The sequence below is a fragment of the Molothrus aeneus genome, chromosome 10 (genome assembly GCF_037042795.1).
Source record: "Molothrus aeneus isolate 106 chromosome 10, BPBGC_Maene_1.0, whole genome shotgun sequence".
Classification (NCBI taxonomy): domain Eukaryota; kingdom Metazoa; phylum Chordata; class Aves; order Passeriformes; family Icteridae; genus Molothrus; species Molothrus aeneus.
This window is the reverse complement of record NC_089655.1, coordinates 10,760,157-10,772,057: the sequence shown is the minus strand read 5'-3', so window position 1 is coordinate 10,772,057 and position 11,901 is coordinate 10,760,157. Positions and strand designations below refer to the sequence as shown.

At 41.8% G+C, this 11,901-nt stretch overlaps 1 protein-coding gene across 7 annotated transcripts in view; it reads left to right on the top strand.

Annotated features, from left to right (window-relative positions):
- Positions 1-320: 320 nt before the first annotated feature.
- Positions 321-11,901, top strand: part of TRIP12 (thyroid hormone receptor interactor 12) — a 79,160-nt gene continuing 67,579 nt past the window's right edge. For all 7 annotated transcript variants that reach the window (XM_066557072.1, XM_066557071.1, XM_066557070.1 and 4 more), the window contains exon 1: positions 321-447. The gene's annotated coding sequence lies outside the window, so the exon portion shown is untranslated. The remainder of the gene's footprint in view (positions 448-11,901) is intronic.

Below are 11,901 nucleotides of genomic sequence, written 5' to 3'. Positions count from 1 at the left end.
GCAGGGTCTGACCCCCGCCGCCGGTGCCACCACCGACCCGCGCCCCGGCCGCCCCCTGGCCGCCCCGAGGGGGGACATTCCCGCGGACCCGAGGTGACGACCCCGGCGGAGGGATACCGACTACCGACCGCCGCCAGCGGCTCCGCCGAGCGCAGCGAGCGGGCCGCGCTCCGGGCCGCGGCGGGGGCTGCGCGGGGTGCGGCAGCCGGGGCAGGGGCCGCCCGCCGGCCCGGGGCGCGCGCGGGCCCCGGCGGGGCCCCGGCGCCAGGAGAAAGTAGTCCCGCGGCCTCCCCCTCGCGCCGCTGGAAGGGGTTCGGCGGCGGAGGCGGCGGACGAGGCGTCGCTCGGTGCTGCGGCTTCAGCTGATAATTGAAGGGAAGCGAGGCGGCTGCTGCCGGGAGGAGGGAGGCACGGAGCGTCTGCGGAGGCCGCACCGGGACAAACTAGGTACCCGGGGCCCCTCCGCTCGGTCGGGGGGCGCCGGGGAGGCGGGCGCGGGGCGGCGGGGCGCTCGCTGGGCCCCTCGGCGACTCCGGGCCGGGCCTGTTGTGTCATCCTGGCATTAGCCGAGCTGCCCTTCCTGGCGGCCCGGGGCAGGGGGAGGGGAGCGGCGCCATCCCGGAGCATTGTTGCGGATGGGGGTGGGGGGGCGAATGGGAGCTGGGAACGACGCGGCGCCGTGCTGGTGAGTGTATGGGGCGGCCCGGAGGGGTGGAATGGGGCCCTCGCCGTGCAGGGAAGGGGTGGAAACGGAGCTGACAAAATGGCCAGGCGATTCCCGAGCCCGCTGCAGGGATATCCCTCGCCCCCCCGCCCCGGGCAGGGGTGCCGGGGGCCACCTGGCCTCTCCCGGGCCGCCTGGCGGGGAGGGGGGCGGCAGCGCGGCCGCCCCTCGGCGGGCCCTATGTGGCTGCTGATACAAAAGGGCAGTGTCAGTGTTGACACTGCCGTGCCGATTTCGATGCCCTTCCCTGTCTTCCCTCCCCCACTCCGCTTGGCCCCCTTTTCCTTAGTGGTCCTTTCTTTCCGACCCCCCCCTTTTATTTTTTTGTTCCCCTCTAAAGAAGCTAGGAAATATCTTCAAGGAAAAAATAGCAATTTCTTTTTCTTTCCCTCCTGCCCAGCTCGGTAAAATGCTAAACAATCGGCCGACGTCCATATTTCACAAGCTTTTTTGGGGGGAGGAAGAAGGTGGGCAGAAAACGGAGGCGCCCGTGGGGTCGGAGTCACAAAGCTGGCTGCCCACGAAAGGGATTATTTTCGCAGCTAAATGTTTTCGAGCTGATGTTTTTCTTGTTTTCAGTCAAGAAGCAAGTTGCCTGGTCCTTGCGTTTGCTTGCATAATGCGTCGTACTTGGAGGCTGATCAAACGCTGGGTTCTGCCTTTCCTGCCTGGCTCTTCCTCCTTCCCTTCTCCCGGGGGGCTGGGTCGTGGCACAAGTTTGAGGGGGCTGGTGGCGCTGGGACCCCGGCTGCTGCCCCGGGGATCCGGGCAAGGGAAGGAACCGAGGCCGGGGCTCTCGCCAGACCTGCAGGCCTGTCTTCCTGTGTCCAACTTTTTTATTGTTCCCCCTTCCCCCTTCCGAGTGCTCGGGCTCTCCGGCAGGCGGGGGTTTGCTCGGCTCGGCAGTCCCAAAGTCTAGACGGGGAACCGGAAAATAATAGGGGAAAGAATGGAAAGTTATGTCAAGGGCTTTGGGGGAAAAACATCGACGTATCGAACAAAGGTCCTGCCTGTGTTGGAGAGAGAGGCCTGCATGTGAGGCCTGATTGTGTCGCATTTACACACGGGGAAGAAATGAGTGCTTGGTACTGGCCTAAATTTATTCTGTAAGTCTGGCATAGAACTTAGGAACGCTTTCAGAGAGTGTGTAGTTTGTTTTGGGAGTGTTTTTATTACGTGTAGCAATCCAGTAATAATTTTTATTTTAAATTCTTTTTTTCCTCTAGAAAGAGTTCAGGTTGTTTTCTTTTCTTCCTGCCTTCTTCAGCAGAAATAATACTGATTCAGAGCTTCTAACAGTGTAATGCAAAACTGAACTCGGACTAACTTCCACTGTTTTGTTGTGCGTAATATGAATTTTGAGCTTCCTGGTGCTTTAAAGGCTGACATAAAGAGGAATTGAGTAGTAACCAGCTGATAAATTTGAAGTACATGTATCATAATGAGAAAGAAGAGGATTTCTGAGCACTTAAATAAATTTTTCAAGATTTTCTTGTGGGAACTGACACTGTGGATATACTTTTGTAAGACTTTAAAAGCTAGCAAGCATTCCTGTGATTATTTCTGTTTATCTCTGGTGTAGTCTCTTCAGTTCTCCCTCTTCTGCTCGCAGAACTAGAGTTCTAATTGTACAGAGTTGGGGTTCTGGTTTGGGTTGGGGTGTTTTTTTTTAAATTTTAAATTTTTTTAAAAAAATTTTTTGGTATTTGATTTCTGAGGTTTCTGAGATTTATTAAGGTTTTTGTTAAGCTATAAGTTTTTAAGCAAGTTATATTTTATGTATGCAAAAATATCCGTGATGGACATGAAGGTGCTGGAAAAATAACTATATCTTTCTATTTTTTGGTAGCCTACTTAAATATCAACAAGAGTTAAATGTATTTATGAAAATACTTGTATTGCAGTTTTTGCAGCTGATATTTTAACAAAATATGTTTTATCTGAACTAAGAAATTTAAAACAGAGGCCTGGTGAACAAATTCTGAAAACTATGCCTAAAGTTTTTGGTAATATACATGTTTTTAACTTGTAGTTGTTTCTGTATTTCTAAAATGCAGCTGATTGTGAGCAGCTCAGTTCTTTTGATCTTAAATGCAAAGGTGTTTTTTAAGTTTTATTGTTTGGTGTGTCTTATTGTTGTGTAAGAAATAGAGGTAATCAGATTTTTTTTCCCTTTCTTAGGGTTTTTCTGAGAAAAATGAGTAGTAAACTTGAGCTAACAACCTTTAAGACTTCAATCTCCAGATGGTTGCATAGGTAGGAACTTAAACATGTCTTAGCTGTTAGTAGAAAGATAGTAGGTCATCCTCAGTGTGACATTACTGCTTATTAATATAGCAGATCTACTTCAGTAGGAGTGCCAACCTGTTGAGTAAGTGCTTATGAAAATGGAGTCTTTTGATGTCTTGCAAAAGTTTTTCAGGTCAAAGTGACCATTAGGGGAAATATTCTGCATCTTCCCAGTAAATAAATAATCAAAGCTGTCATTCCTAATCAGGAATCATGCACAAGTTTTTGTGGGTTTTTTAAAATTATTTTTAGTTTTCCTTTTTGTGTTGTACTTTGACTGTCTTTAAACGCAGAATGTAGATATGACAGGAAAAAACTGTAATGAAAACTTTTTCTTATAAAATCATTCCTAAATTTGAGGCCTAAAGCTATAGGTGACAACAACACTATTCCTTCTGCAGCAGCATAGCAAAAATAGGATGATTTGTCTTTAATGCCACCAGTGGAGACACGATCAATTTCCATGTGGATCCTTACATCACTGATTACTACAGTTACTTACCTGCAGCAGTCCAGAAGCATAACCTGACTAAATTCCTTTTGTTTCTAAGTGATGAAGCTGAAGCAGGAGTAGGAAAGTTAGTAAGTAAACTACATGTTTGTACCTAATTTGCAGCTAAATGAATTTCACAGCTATCTATGTTAATCTCGTAGTTGTAGGCCCTGCTATGTGCTATGTTTTCTAATAAACTACTTGGTAAGCATCATGTAGAACACTTTTGGTCATGGATCTGTCTTTTGTCACACTGAGGCTAAATTTTTGTGACAAAGTATAATTAAATACCGAAGTTGTACAACATGATTAACTAGAGCTTTGGCAAAAACTTAACCCAGGATGTGTCTGGGATCTCCTGTTGGCCTGTTGGGTGATCAGTGTCCTGTTCATCACCTGTCAAACTCGTAACACTCCGCGTAAAGCGCTTTGTTGACTCTGTTACACTCTTTTCATCAAGGTGTCACTGCCCCATTCAGTAGTGACTGAAGGTGGATTTTTTTTTTTTTTTGATAGAGTAACATGTTAATTTTGGGTGAGTATGCTTAGTTTTCTGAAGAAGTAATATTTTAAATGTGCTCTTAATATTTTAATCACTACATAGTATCACAACAGATTTATGGTAGTATATGAAGCAACTTCTTGCTGAGTGTTTCCATAGATCAGTTTTAACGTAGGACATGAAGTTGGTAATTGCAAAAAAGTCATATTAACTTTTTTTCCTACTGATGTATTTTTTTTTCAATTTATATGAAATAAAGTGCTTCTCAAAGAGCAAAACTATTTTCAGAGTTCTCAGTGATAAGCAGTAATGACAAAAATGCTTATATGTAGCCACTTGTCTCAGGATCTCTTTTTTTAATAAAATAATTGCTGAATTCATGTTTTAAAGTTATCTTCTGCAAACAAAGAAATTTTAGGTACCTATCAAATGTACAGTGTCTGAGGAGGACAGGGCTAAGTCAACTGGCTTCTCCTGCCTGCTTTCAGATTCCAGCAATGGTTGCTTTAGTATGAAGTTGAGTTTGAGGAGCAATTGTTCTCCTAATCCTGCCATCAAGTTGGTAGAGTCCAACTGTGTAAATATGCATATTCTCCTTCAGTTCTGTCTGGCAGCCAGGGTTCAAGCACACAGAACCAGTCTCTTTCCTTGTCTGTGATGATGCTTGTCTTGCAAGGTACTGAGTGTTGCCAGTCTAACTTGACTCAGGAAGGTACTTGGTACAAATGTGGCAGCAAACTGCCCTGAGAGCAGTAGATGGTCAACTCTGTAGGGAAAAATGGAAATATTGTTTTCATATAGGAGAAATGGAAAATTTAGGTGTATTATCAAAAAAGTTAATAATGATAGTTTAATATTGGACTTCAATATTAAAGATGCATGAGAAATACTAGCAATGATGTTCAAGCCATGGTTGCCCTCAATTGCTCCAGAAGAGCCTCTCTTGTAAGGACTCATACAGGCCTGTTAGGAAACCTCAGGAAGTTACTTGGCCCTTCTCACGTTTGACTTCTTATACCCTTGAGTAGTTTTTAACTGGTTACAGCCTGCTAAAAAGGGGTCCATTTTCTTCAGTGATAACAAAGGAGAAAAATGCTCAAACCTTACAAACATACGAAGGTATTCTTGGAGAAGAAACTCGAATGATTCTATCAGTGTGTAGTAATACTCTGGACTGGAGGGGGAAAAAATCCCATTTTCTTGAGTGTTTTCTATATGATTTGCTTTGATGGTGTCCACAAGAAAGTGCACATGCTGAACTGCAAAGATCTGACCTTCATGAAAGGTATGAAAGGGTCTGAGTCATCTTCTGGAATGTGAACCTTGAGTTGTAGGGAGCAATTTGGTGTTTGAAATTGGAAGCTGAAGTCCCTGCTACTTTTTGAATAAGATGGCTTTTTTAAGATCTGAAAGGCAAGGTATATTTCACGTTTGTTCTGCTTTCAGAGCAACTTGTTGCTGACAACTTGTGTTGTGTTTCATGAAGTCCAAATAATTAAACTTAATGTAAAGAAGGGCACATAGTTGCTAGACTTTTGTAAAGCTGGAAATAAAAGAATACAAATATGTTCTTTGTTTTCTGAGGTATGTATGTGTTTTTGGGAACAAAAGTGTTAAACTTTCAGGAGGCTGTCAAGCCCTGAGATGGGCATTCGAGTTAATACTGACAGTGTGCACCTGTGTCAGTTTTGTGGCTGGCTGTTTGAAGCATGGTTAATACCAGTTTTTGTTAATGCAGAGCAGTAGCTAAGTTTTTACCTTGATTTTCAGGTGTAGCTTTTAATAGTAAAACTATTAGGAAAAATAGGTGTGTGACAAACTCATGCCCCTAGGTAACTAGGTGTAGATTTAGCTGTGTTTTCTTTTCTGTTCTCCCTCATTTTTCTCCTTTTCTGTCTTACTTTGAGCTTGTGATAGTTTGTCTTAGCAGCTCTGGGCAGGAGAAATGATCTTGCTGTGCGTGGGCTTTTACGTGCTTGAAGTCTGTTCTGTACCTCTGCTCTAGTCCAGGACTGCTTAGATGTAAAAGTACAGGTAAATAAACGTGGAAATAAAAAAATGCACTCTTGTATAGTATCTTCTGAGTTGAAAACATTGAGTTTTTCTAGGATCAGGAGCAACATAAATAAGTTGAGGCACCTAAAAAGAAAAGATGGAAACAATGCGTAGTAATGCTAGTCAGGGAGGACTCCAGTATCCCCCATGCCTGCCCTCCTCCCCCTTCCCTCCAGCCCTAAAGAAAAGGAAAAACACACACCTGCATCCCACCCACTCATCAAGGGACTTGAATTACATGTCCTTGATACTGGTATAATGATTAGTTGCTTACTTTACCTCCTGCAGTTAGCGAGGAGAAGCTCTCTTTATGTTATATATGCCTTTGTGGAATATGTGGTAGATGAGTGTTTTTGGACAAGGTAATAGTGTAAGATGTGGTTAATGTCAGGGCTAGAGGATGGCATCTTATCCAAGTTAATAATGTTCTGTGTCTTCTAATTGTCAAATCCCTTATGTAATTAGCTTATTCAGTGTAGGGAGTGTCCTGTCCTGGAAGGTGTGTGCAGTGTAACTGAATCTTCTGATCACAGGTGAGATGTGGCTGTGCATTTAAAGAGGACAAATGGAGAAAGTAACTGAGGGCGCATGTTAATAGGCTGTGCGCTGAATTTAAACTTGGAACTCTGCCTTCCTTAGAGAGTGAGTGTTTTCTTCCTCTTTATTTTGGGGATACACTTTATTTATAATCAACTGACTGACTGCAAACTGTAATTTCTCCTTAAAACCTCACTTGTCTTGAGCTTTGCAGTTGTTTCAGGTGTGATGGCCCATTGTACAGGGGTGAGGGGAAGGTAGGAAATCACTCAGCTGAACAAGGACAGCAGACAGTCATAAGCTGTGTCAATAAGCCTGAGAGAACAGCACCTGAGAAGCAGCTACATAGCTAGGTAGGTACATATGAGATCTTTAAGTTAAACAGCTGGAGAAAACACAATTTCAGCTGAATCTCATTTAATGAAGGGGATGGAAGCTGCATAACTTCGACAAACTTTAGGCCACAAATTCAAGTGTTGCAGTTTATACTTTAAAGATGTGCTGCAGTCTATTCTACAGTGTTTTTCAAGTTCATATGATGATAATGGATGCTGCCATATCTTACTTTGGTAATATTCTGCCTTTTATATTTAGCAGATCATAGTTTACAATAAAAGACTGTTAATAAAAATTAAGATTTGGATTATACCATAAAATTATGGAGTAAAGAAGTTAGTTTCACTCCCTTACTCAGTTACAAGAAGCTTGGCAGAAGAAAGATACGTTCCTTTGCCAGAAGTAAGATAGGAAATACGTGTTTGTCAAACTTCCTCCATGGCAGTTTTTAAATTGATATAGTTCTGCTGTATATTTGTAGACTTGCAAATGAACATAGCCATGCTGGATACCTGACTCTTGACAGCCCCTCAGAACTTTGATCAGCACTTTGTAACTAGAATTGGAAGAAGTTTGTTAAGGGAAATGCCATTGCACACCTCAGTCTGCACATTTAAATGCTCCATGGAGTGGGTAGAGAGTGAGCTCTCTTCAGATTAGCTGTGAAGAGGAAATGTGAAATTTAGGATGTGAAGGAATGGTTCCTTAAATGCCTGTGGTTAATGTTGACATATTTGAGCACTATGGCCATACTTTTTTTTAATAGTTCAAAGGTTCTTGATGTATTATCCAAATCAAACCAGAGTTGGAACAGAATGAGCCCTGAAAATTCCAACTTTATTGTGCTTTATGGAGAAGAACTCAAGTAAGCTAGAACCTGAGAACTTTATAATTAAAAACGGGGGATAAATAGGAATGTAGTGATGAGTTAATTTTTGGGACTACACTTAAACTAAATGTAAAGTTGCCTGTGAGACTCCACTGCAATGACAGGCCAAGTAATCTCAATCTGTCACTTTCAAACTACAATGCAGTGACCATACTTGTTGCTATGCTTCATGGCTTCCGGAGGTTGCCTGGAGTAAAGTGTATTCCCTGCTTTTCCTCTGTCACAGACTTGGCCAAAAGCTGTTAAAACTCTTCTTGTAGTTTAAATAAAGTAGATTCCTATTAAGTAACCAGTCAATGGATAAACAATTTTATCATCTGTTTTTCAAAACTTCTTCGTTAGTTTATTTTATTCAGATGAAATCTTGGGTTTATATCAGATTGATATCTCACACTTGAATGAAAACTGATTCTTGCTGGTAGTACTTGTATTGTTATCAGGAACACTCCCTCAACCTGTTCTCAGCAGTCTGCCTGTGCTAAACTAGTGTTGCTTCTGTTTGTGGTATCTGTTCATTGGTTTCACATCTACCTTGCTATTACTGGAAACCCTATTAGGACTCATCTGTCCTATTATTTTAATTAACTAATTTTAATTGAAATAATTTAAATCCTATTTTAGTGGTGTTTGAGCATCTTAAAAACTTTTATCACAAGTAAGACCTGTAGATTGCTCTGCATTTCCAAATTGTGTAGTGTGTTTTAATTTAAAAACTGTTCCCCTTCAGCAAAGAAATGGTTTCTTCCTTAGACTCCCAGATTTGCAATATTGTTTCTCTTCAGCAAGATGATGTCAGGCTACTTGGAAAGTCAGCTCAGTAAGATGGCAAATCAAAACCAGATAACAGGTGATAGTGCTAATTGATCTAACAGCAGAGTTCAATTGGTATTTTGACTCTGTTGTGTAACCCACTCTGAAACATCATTTGAGTTGAATGTTAGCAACTCAGTTACAATATTTCTCAGCACTTTCATAGGACTCCTATGTTTTTTGTCTGCTAGTTCTACATGGAGCTCTTTCCACAAATGGAATAACTGGTTTGGTTTTTGGAATATATTAACTTTGGCAAGTTTCCTCCCCCCCTCCCCCCCCCCTCCATGTGGCAGATATCAAACATGAACATATGGGCACAGAGTGACACAGCAGTAGAAGGATCAAGCTGGATAAACAACCTCTGCACAGACTAACCCTATCCAAAAGTGTGGTGTATGGTTTGTGGTTTTTTATTTTTAAATCCTAGAACTTGCTGCTTACTGCAATAACTTGCTTTGTGGAGGGCTGTCTTCTGCCTCCCCTCTTCTTTCCCAGGAGAAGGTGTGGGGACAAGTTTTCTCTCTTCAGTCATAACAGAGCTTCAGTGGTAGGTACAATGGGACAAGAAAGACAGGAAAAGCTTCTCAAATTGTAGATAATAGAGGTGTTGGCTTCTTTGCAGTGTCTTCTCTAACTTCTTACACATTCTGAGAAAGAGGATGCCTGTTATTATAGCAAGAATGGTGTTCTAGTTACTTCCTTAGCCAAAAGGTCCAAAGGGGGGTACTAGCGTTTTGTAGGTACTGAGCCTTGAAAGAGATTTTTATACCTGAGCACATGAGCATCTCCTCTCTCTGGTGGGCATAGTAGGACAACAGAACTCAGTAGTTGTCTGTAAGGACAATGTCATACTTGCCTTTTTAATTCTTTAGTCCTCCTGGGATATTCTTTCAGCATGTCATGTCTCAAAATTTAGGATCATCTAGTTTCCAGCCTGAAAGTTTCTCTTAACTGTTTGCCTGCTAACTGTGTTAATACTATCCTCTCTTTATTTTCTTCTGTTGATGTTTTAGTATTAGCACTTACTGAAAGTATTTACAACCTTGTTGCCAGGCTAAATAATACAGGTTTTATTAGTTAACTTCTTTAAGATCACCCTTCTGGTTTTTGGCTGGAATTGATGTCTCTTGACAAAGGCCCACTGTGATGGGGTAGAGTATTTCAGATAAGCACAGAGAATTCTCAGTTTCTTGGTAATGGTGCATACACCTAAGCATTGGTTCCTCTTCCACACCTCCTCTCCCATTCCCCTCCTGCATCACTCTGGGAGGAACTGGAACATGCTGTGACAGGGTTTGGCTTACAGAAAATGCTTTTTGGGTTCAGTACTGAAGTACAGCATCTCCATATTGAGTGGTAATATTGTACTTCATAGCATTGCAAGTGTCTCTTTAAAATCATTTACTGTTCCATATTTGGTTATATCCTTACTATTTTGGGAGAGGGACAGAGGAGAGAAAAGGGGACTTGCAAGTTTTGATAATTTTGGAAAAAGGGGAGTTTTAAGGGAAGAGCTCTGTGTTTAGATAACCATATCACCTGTGTAGTTATTTGTAAATAAGCAAGGCTATAATAATAACAAAGCTTTCATCTTAATTCATACTTTTCTTCTATGGGTAATAGTCTTCTGTCATTACAAACACTTTCTGTTTAATTTGTGCAATGATGCAATCTGTTTGGATGCTACTTAAAAGCAATCTAAATGGTCTTGGGTTTAACAAAACAGAAATAAAATATGAATGACCTCTCTTCTGTGAGCCAGGAAACAGTAACAGGTGTCCAGAGTTCTGCTGTCAGAAACCAAAATCTTTTGCTTCTGGAGTCTGTTGATGTTCTCTCATTACTGAAGTAAGATTTCAAGATTTAATAGCATTACAAGTTGAACATTATTGCCTGCCTTCAAGTGTTAAAAATGTTTAAGCACTCACAGCCTACAGAGACACTATTTTCCAGTTGTTTTTCAAAACCTTGGGCCTTTGTGCATTCAGAGTAACTGAATATTTTAAGTCTACTATATCTGAATGGTAGAATATTCTTACTTGAGTGTGTTTACTGTAACACAGCTTTGAAGCCTACCAGGTGGCAGCTGTGGTCCTCATCAGAGAACGTTTTGCTAAACTTTGAAACTTTGGTTCAATGAGAATGTCTATCTGCATAAATTCATGGAGTAAACAAATATAATGTCACAGCACTACTGACATAGGGAAGGAAGGTAGGTTGTCCTGTGTAAAGTACTTGAAAAAAATAGACTTTGTCTCTCAGCAAAGGAGAAGGCCTATTCTAGAAGTACAGTCAGCACTGAGGGTGTCTCTTTAAATAGTAATTTATTTTTTTAAAGCAAAGAGACAATTCTTCCTTACTGTGTTTTTTGTACTGCTTTAGGCTGGAGGACTTAAAATACCTGATTTTTGTGTAAAATACCTAGTTGCCAGCCAAAGGCTAACCTGAGGGGAAAAAGTGAAGTGCAGAAGTATGTACAAGTGTTCAGTTTTCATACTACTGATTTTAGCTGTGTTGTCATAAATGTTACATCTGTACCAGGAGAGATGGTTTTCAGGCATTATAAAGATGTTAACCTGCCATATACCTGTCATATACCAGGCATTCTAAAGATGTTAACCTGCCATGCCTGAGCCTTGAATAACTGAGTCAAGGAATTCAAAAACTCAGTTTTGTGCCCATGGATTCAGGAATGCTGCTCAGAGATCACTGGGTGTGACAAGTAGAGGAGATGCAAGCTACTGTATTTCCTCAAATTTTCACCTAACCCTCTGAGACACTGCTGAGCTGGGGCTTGTGAACCCCTATCCTTGCTTTATGTAGATGACCTGCCCGGTTAAAAAGCCTACTTGATAAGGAGTTGGGCTTTCTGTTGACAACATCAAATGCAGGATGTGACTAGTGCAAGCCCAGACCTGTGGCAGCTAGAAGCAGCAGCTCAGCCTGTGGCAGAATATAGTGATTTAAATGGCTAAGTTTAGCTTAGATGCATCCAAAAGCAAGGTAGTTTGTTACTACTTAATAGTATTCCAGGTTATGACAACAAATTAGAAATTCATTTATTCTTGGGGTGTGTTTGCTCTATTTTTGGAAAGGTTGGTGGCCCAGCTTTGAAGTGGGAATAACTTGAAAATACAAATTTGTGACTGGCTATCATTTAAACTGTTTTGTTCTTTGTACTTCAATAGACTGGAGTAATGTTTGTGGTGGGAGAATAGAGGAGAAGCTGATGTAATTTCAAGTTGCTTCATCAGGATTTGAAA